The sequence below is a fragment of the Chaetura pelagica genome, unplaced genomic scaffold, assembly GCF_000747805.2.
Source record: "Chaetura pelagica isolate M959 unplaced genomic scaffold, ChaPel_1.0 scaffold39, whole genome shotgun sequence".
Taxonomy (NCBI): Eukaryota; Metazoa; Chordata; class Aves; order Apodiformes; family Apodidae; genus Chaetura; species Chaetura pelagica.
In genome coordinates this window covers 2,386,033-2,394,420 of record NW_009954614.1, presented here as the reverse complement: position 1 = coordinate 2,394,420, position 8,388 = coordinate 2,386,033, and positions in this window count along the sequence as shown.

The following is an 8,388-nucleotide window of genomic DNA, read 5'->3' as shown; positions in this document are numbered from 1 at the left end:
TGAATGATGCTCCACTTCCCTTTTGCCCTTTACCCAGGGCTGTTGTCTCTGCCAAACACTTCCATTTGTGGTCACTGAAACCACCAAACAAACATACGTAGCTTGTATTTGTATTCTGACATACTCAAGTCCAAGCATCATGGCTTAAGGACAGGTCAAACTCGCCGTGCACACAGACGCCAACTGTGTGACACAGAGTCCCTGTGCCATGTCCCTGGACATCCACATTGCCAGACAGCCAGGAGTTTGGAAGACTGCCCTTAAATCAGTGGAACTGGAAGCTCTTAAAGCAGTGGAACTGGAAAACAAGAGCAAGGGTAAGAGTGGAAAAAAATCATTAAAAACAACAGGTGGCTCAGTCACACAAGAAATCCTGTAGAATTCAGAAGTGGTGTGGAGACTTATTTTGCAGGATGAATTACCCTCTCTGAAAGGTTGTCTAGAAAACTACACATTGTTTTAAAAAAAAAAAAAAAAAAAAAGATTATGTGAAGAGCCCAGTAGTGCTAAGGACTGAGCTTGTTCTGGGAGACTTTCTTACTGCAGTTCTCCCAAAATCTTCAGTAGGATCACAGATGTACACAGGTTTGGGCTCTCCCTGGCTAAATAAAGGACTTAAGGCTGCAAACCTGCTGCCCTTTCCTAAGCAAGAGTCCGTTCAGGAAATTAAGACTCATCAGTGACTAAAGCTTTTGTCAGGCTACTCATGAAGCATCTGAGGACAGCCACTACCACTGTCTGCTTATGTGTTGTGTCTTATATTGCCATTTTTGAAAGGCCAAGTTAAATCAGACCCAAGCACCCTCTCACCTCTAATGAAAAATCATTGCTGTGTCCTGCCCGCAGGGCATGTGCTTCTGTGCTCAGGACAAGCAGGTTTCACTGTACAGTAGAAGGTTCTTTACAGAATTCAGGCAAACTTTAAGGCATCACATAGGCCCACCCAGCATCCTCCCTTTGTCTAGTGGGAATCACAGAGAAGTTATTATCTTGGAACAGACACAGATGCTTAAATAAAGACAGAATGATAGAAAAAAAATTACACAAAGCTTCCTCACGTGAGCAACAAGTACACCCCACAGCTGTTAGCTTTGTTTTGCATACTTTACATATTTACATACACAAAATATTTCCAAACATCCCTGTGTTTATTTAAAACTCCATCAGTACCATGTGTGGCAGAACAGACCCAGTGCAAATATATTCACTGGATGATACTTCCCTGCATTATTTTTAAATGTATCAGGGGTCCAAGGCTGCTTCTAATGAAGTCAAGAAAAAAACATCCCAGGTTTCCAAAGGAGTAAGAGCTAACTCCTTAATCCTGAAGTATTCACCTTACAGCAAAGGCCTTCAGCCAAACAGCCTGAAAATGTATGAGGCAACACTTCTGAAATGAGGACAGCCAGTACATTAAAGAAAGGGATTTTTTTGCTCACATGTCACAGATACCAGTTGCTTATGGGTGGGTGCTGGGTTGGAATGGAAAAAAAGCCTTCGAAGGAAAGGCTGAATTGCTTTCCTCAGATAGTGTAAAGAAACCAAAGAGACTGATCAAGATCAGAAAGAACTGGAAAGACAGGGGGTGTTGCCTTCTTCTAAAGGCATATTCCAGCTTAAAAACCGGTAGTTATACCATGTACACACTCATCCTCAGGTGGCATTAATTCCAATCAAATTGAAAAGGTCAAATGATCATCTGAGGATGAATTTGACCACAAACATTTCTGGTTTTTATTTGTAAGACATGCCTTCTCTTCCAGCCCAACCAGCCAGGTGGGAACTGGGTAGCCCCACTGTTCTGGGTGACCCTCTGTGGGCACCACATAACTTGAAAGTCTAGCCATAGGAAAGAGCACAGAGCTGGTTGCCCACACACTCTCCTGATAGGAAAGTCAAGGAAGAAGGGAGTATGGGGTGATGTTGCTGCTTTATGCTGTCTCATCAAGCTTACTTGCTGGGTGGGGGAGGGGTCTGTCCTTCAGAGCCAAGGAATTAACTTCCAGCTAAAGCAATCCAGAAAGAAAAGGGTGAAGATAAAACAGGGATAATTGTGCAACTAATGGGAGTTCCCATTTAGCATTGGCTTTGCTGCTCAGAAGACAAAGCAGGGCAGAAAAAGTACACCAATGAATGGGGAAGATTTATCAGACCAGTACCCCAGAAGTGTGTTACTGATTGGGCTCTGCAGAAATCTCCCCATCGGCTCCGAACAGACACCAAAAAATGAGTTCATAACTTTTACACTGGACATTTAAGAGAGACTAGGGAAATTCCTCCTGAGAAACTGGTTTCTTGAAAGTTGAATTTTCTCTTTATGCATCTCAATCAGAAAAGAATAGTGTTATTCTTAAAAGGGAACAGATTTTTTGATGTTGTTGTTTTGGCCAAATATAGAAATCTTTGTTGCTATATTTGGCTTCTAGTGAAGGATTCTGCTTGCTGGTGGGAGGAGGAAATTAGAGCTGGTGTTATTCATAACTAAATGGGCATGGAAAACAAACCTCCTCCCTTTGAACCTTGGTGCTACTATGGGCATTCAAGAAACAAAAAATTTTCAAAGCCTGTGATACCCCTGCACATGCAATGGCCAACATCAAAACTTTATTATTCGCTCATTTTCTCTTAGTGATAAATAGCTGCAGATGTACATTTCTTCTCAAGGCGAAGACATTGGTGCAGCTCCTGGTGTTGGTCTGTTTTTGGGGTGTTTTTTTTTTTACATGACATTTCCCACTTGTCTTGAAAGAAAGCAGAAGTGAGAGACAATTACTGGAAGGCTGTGGCATTCAGCGCCCCTCCTCCTCCCAACAACCCCCCAAAAAGAAATCAGCTAAATTAATAGGAATCCCAGCCCAATGCACAGCTCAGCTGTGAGGAATTCTCACCAGATGTCTTGGTCCCCACCCGGCCTCCCACGTCATGCAAGTAGCATAACCCCTCAGAGTCCAAGGTCCTGCCAGGACAACCAGCCCTACCACACCTGAGGCTAATTGCACATCTGTCCCAACAGGGCCAGCCAGAACTAGCCCCAGCAGCTGGCCCCTGGCCATGGTTGCTTCCCTTGCCAGCACAGAGGATGTCACTCCCGCTCCTCACATTTTCTGTGGCATTTTCCCCACACCAAGAAGGCTGAGCACTGCTGAGGTCACCCGGCTGGATCGTGGCTCCAATGGAAACACCTCCTCCAGGCACCAGGCTGAGACACAGTTTCCAGCTGATAACTCCCAAAACAAGATTTAACCAGATGTAACAGATAACGATTCGTGATGGGCGTTAGGGTCACTAAAGCTGAGTGACACTGATTTAATTAAGTGTACATTAATGGGGGACATGGATCATCACAAATCAAATCAGTCACAAAGTAATGCTTACTCTTCAGCATCACTTTCCTTGCTCTCATTTCTTGATACAGTAAAAGCACACAGAAGCAAACCCATGAGCAACTGGAAACCCAGGTGTAGGGCAATGTAGTGGAAGCTTGACTTTGGTGAGAGAAGTCATAGGGAGAAGAAAAAGCTTTTCACCTAGGTCATTGCCTAGTTTAACAAACTCTTGTTTCCTAAACTACAATTGCTTCACTGAGATTAAATGTGGTTGTATTAAAGCAACAGGGCATTCATGTCTTTTCTCACAAACTAAACTGCAGTGTACACAGCTCACTTCAAAGAAGGAAATTTCCTGCAATGTTTATGCTAGGTTTTCCTTGACACTTAATTTATACCAAATTTCTAAGTCCTCACATTATTCTGGCATTTTTTGATGTTTGTCACATCGCCTTCTACATCTTTCATGTATTAGGCAAGTGATTGTTAGGCATTATTTGCTCATTTTTCAGTGGTCTGCATCCCATCTTCATCCCTACTGTCCATGGAGACTGCTTCTCTCCTCATAGCTCCCAACCCCATTCAGTCCTACAGGAAGCTTTTGAACCCAGTGTCCTCCTTTCCTGGCCTTTCCTCCTCTCCTTCAGTTTCTGGCTTGCAGTTCTTTCCGTACTCTCCTTGTGGCCTAAGAAGAAAGAAAATGGTGATTTTACACAGAAAAAATACTGCCCTGCTTGCTGTCTGGTCCTGGAAACAGGACCTGGAGTGGGATGTACAGCGAAAATCTCACTCATCTCCTGATGCTCCAAAACAGAGTAAATCCCATATAGTCAGGATCTTCACAGAACTTTGCAACTAAACTCTTAACTCCCTGCTGATTGCGTGCAAATGACAATTTTTCAAAAGTTCTGTGTTTGGACAAATTTTGGTCAGGGTTTTTTTTCCCCTGTTAGAACAGTAAATCATCTATCTCTGGCCAAAACACCAAAACTTCAGCCCTGAAGCCAGACTCAGACTCTAACGTTAGGGGTTTGAAGGACCCTCCAAACATCATTGAGTCCAACCCCCTTGCTGCAACAGGATCCCCTAGAGTAGGTCACACAGGAAGGTGTCCAGGCAGGTTTTGTATGTCTCCAGAGGAGACTCCACAACCTCCATGGGAAGCCTGTCCAGTGTTTTGTTAGCCTCAAAGTGAAGAAGTTTTTCCTCATGTTTTCATAGAACCTCATAGGTTTCAGCTTACACCCACTGCCCCTTTTGCTGTCATTAGACATCACTGAGAAGAGCCTGGCTCCATCCTCCTGACACTTGACCTTTAAATATTTATAAACTTTAATGAGGTCACCCCTCAGTCTCCTCCAAGCTAAAGAGACCCAGCTCCCTCAGCCTTTCCTCATAAGGGAGATGTTCCACTCCCTTAGTCATCTCTGTGGCTCTGCGCTGGACTCTTTCAAGCAGTTCCCTGTCCTTCTTGAACTGAAGGGCCCAGAACTGGACACAATACTCCAGATGCGGCCTCACCAGGGCAGAGTAACTTTCCCGGCACTGCACTGCAACAGGTCAGTCCCCAACTTGTACTGGTACATGAGATTGTTCCTCCCCAGATGCAAGACTCTACACCTGCCCTTGTTGTATTTAATTAAATTTCTCCCCGCCCAACTCTCCAGCCTGTCCAGGTCTCCCTGAATGGCAGCACAGCCTTCTGGTGTGTCAGCTACTCCTCCCAGTTTAGTGTTACCAGCAAACTTACTGTCAGTGCACTCTGTTCCCTTATCCAGGTCATTGATGAATATATTGAATAGTACTGGTCCCAGTACTGACCCCAGTGACTCCACAAGATACAGGCCTCCAAATAGACTTTGTTAATTGAGCACAACTCTCTTACTCCCTTTCTTCAACCAGTCCACAATCCACCTCACTACCCGATCACCCAGATCACGCTTCCTCAGTTCAGCTGTGAGGATGCTGTGGGAGACAGTGTCAAACGCTTTACTGAAATCAAGACAAACCACACCCACCAGAATCAAGACATGCAAACATTTCTTCAATAAACAGCTGTAAAATAATTTTAGCAAAAGCAAAATTACCTCCTTAGTGGGAATGATTGAACATCGCCAAAAAAAAAGTCAATTTGAAATAACTCGCACAGAAAGTCTCTACTTTTAAGACTGTAAAAACTGACAGAAAATTCTAAAATTAAAAAGGGTCTTATACAAAGAAGTGTCAGGTAGGGATTCTACTAGGTCTGATTGTAAAATAGCCTCTAGTGTTAATGCAACTCATAAAGGCATTTAGAACAAACAAAAAAAGACATTCTAGCAGGAGCAACTGACAATGTCAGTATCTGAAACAGAAAGCTAGTGCCTTCATGAGAGCCCTGCTCAAAATCCCTGTGATGCTAGGCTTTCATTCCATCCAATTTTAGTAGAGAACCAGTTTAGAACACTTGTTTTACAAAGTTTTCAACAAAAGACAAATCCTTGGCTCTAAAAATTAACCTCATGAAAAAATTAGAAACTCAAGATGCTGCAATTTACAAATAGATTTATGAGTTCTTTGGTTGCATAATATAAAGAAAGCATTAGCTAATTGTTGAGAAATACAGACCAAACCAAAAATGCTACAAAAAAAATACAACAATAAAATTAACATTAAATTATTTATTCAGTAATTAAAACAGTGACACTTTCCTTTATACAAAGCCCTCCCACCAGTTTTGACAAGAGGGGCTAAAAAGTTCAATGGAGTTTTAAGGGAAGCAGGGTTAGAAAACAGGTAGGGAGAGGAGGGGGGCCCTGATTTGACTGATGGTTTTTAACAACAGCTACAAACAGCTAACAGGGAAAGTGCAGCACAGTTCTGCAGAAACTTTACTAGATTACTGTAAACCTCAACTGCTATAGTAGGTAATAGCTACCTGAGCCCAAGCTCACTGAAATCAACGCTGACTCCAGCTGATGTTGACCAGTGCTGGACCAGACACAAGGCCACCACTGGATTGCAATTCAGGCATTCAAAGCTGGTCCCAATGATCTTAATACCATCAAAGGTTTCCAAGGACAGCAAAGGAAGGAAGCAGTATTTAGGCTCCCGTACATAAATGGCCATCATGAATGAGGCACAGTTGATCTATCTTGAAGGCTTGAGCCTTTGGGCAGGTGCATAAGATAACTGTGATGTTTTAATTACCCCATCCTTAAACTACTTTTATTTGGAGCGAAAATCATCCTGCATTTCACAGACAACTCCAGCCCAGCTTTCTCAGGTCTCACTGTGGTATTATAGAGACCACAGAGCATGAACAGGGAGAGAGACATGATCACTGTGCAGAACAAGGGCAGCTAAAACACAAGTTTCCAGGGACATCTCCGGTCTCCCTTGGCAACCAGTTCACTCCATAAGATGGGGCAAGTATAAACCTGCCAACACAGTCTAATTTTAGTATGTTGAGCAGTGAGTGTCTGACCATCTACATACAACGCTAGAGACGATCATCTCTGCTCACAGATCCACCAGCTCAACCTTTGCAAGAAGATTGCTTCTGCTTCTCCTGTCACAGGGACTGGATTTTAACTGTACTCAGGCAAGAGTCCCTTAGTCTTTAAAGAGACACCTTCCTGCCTCACAAGTGTCAGATTTTGCCCATAGGGCTAACATGTAAAACTAGTATTTATTTTTAAATACATTCCCGCTTTACATGAGATTTTAATTCCAAACAACATGCATAAACTTTTTTTTAGAAATCCACACACAAACAATAATTATCATCCAGATACCCTTTAAAAGATCAAAGGTTAACATATTAAAGCCCAAAAGTCAATCTGAAAAATATATATATTTCTAAATAATTTATAAGAAATATATGTTGCTGGTCCATTGATATGGAGAAAAAGCTTGTACCTGAAATTCACCAAAAGAATCATACTCAAGAAGATATGCTTGTCTCCTGAAAGGCAGTATGTTGCATCTCTCTACATAACTCTGTTGACTCCATGGTCATCTTTACAGATACAACAATCAGGGGCTTTCAAAGGTTTTTTTTTCTTGTTGTTTGGTTTAGGTTTTTTAAATTTATGGAAAAATTCCATTCACTCCTGAGGTTACAGAACATGCAATAAAATGCCTACATTTTCTCAGTCTCAGATGAGATTTAGTGATGTCATTCACTTCGTTCCCAAAGGACATGAATTTCAAGAATGAGGGTGGAATGGAAGGATCCAGGAATAGCTCTATGTGTGTGTGTAAATATGTATATGAATAGATACATAAAGGATTGTGGGAGGAGAGTAAAACATACACAATAGCCTGGAAGCAGAAAGGCTGGGTACAGGCAAGTTGATCCTAAGTGCAGGTGGTGGGAAACATGACATTCCTCTCCTGCAGCCTCTGCTCCCTCTGAAAGCTGTGATGAGAGATTCATCCTCCAAAGCATGTTTTGAGGCAGAAATAGATGACTGAGAAAAAACTGCCGTTCACTGAAGATCTTGACATTGTGAAAGAAGTATCAGATAAACTGATGACTGAATTTGACTGTCTGCTGAGGGGAGGAATCAAAACAAAGTGCAATTTTCTATTGGCAAGCGTAGCTTATTCAGCTCTCCAGAAATCATATCTGTTGAGTGGTCAGCAGCTACACCACTCCATTTTGTTGGGATGGAAATGTCCAATGGAAACAAACTGTTATCTGCTTCTCAAAAACCAGAGGACAGCTCAGTCTTCAAATGAAGACACAAAAATTGACAGCAGATTTCTTAACATCAACAGAAATAAAATTAAATCCTGGACAACTTTATGGAGTATTTAGTATTTAGATTTTTTTGAAATAAAATAATTTCCCCATGTCCTCCCAAAAATAGTGACAGAGTACATCATGTTTTGTAAGTCCTTGCAAAATGAATCATCCACTTTCTTGGGATAGCATCTGAACTCACCAAACATGAAAAGAATGAAACAACTCCTTTAGCAATGTGTTAAGACCCATAACTTGTCTGTGACCTGATTTTAAGGGCCTTTTTTTCATATCTGTGGAAACATGAGCAGTCTTAACATTTCTGTTCCTTTT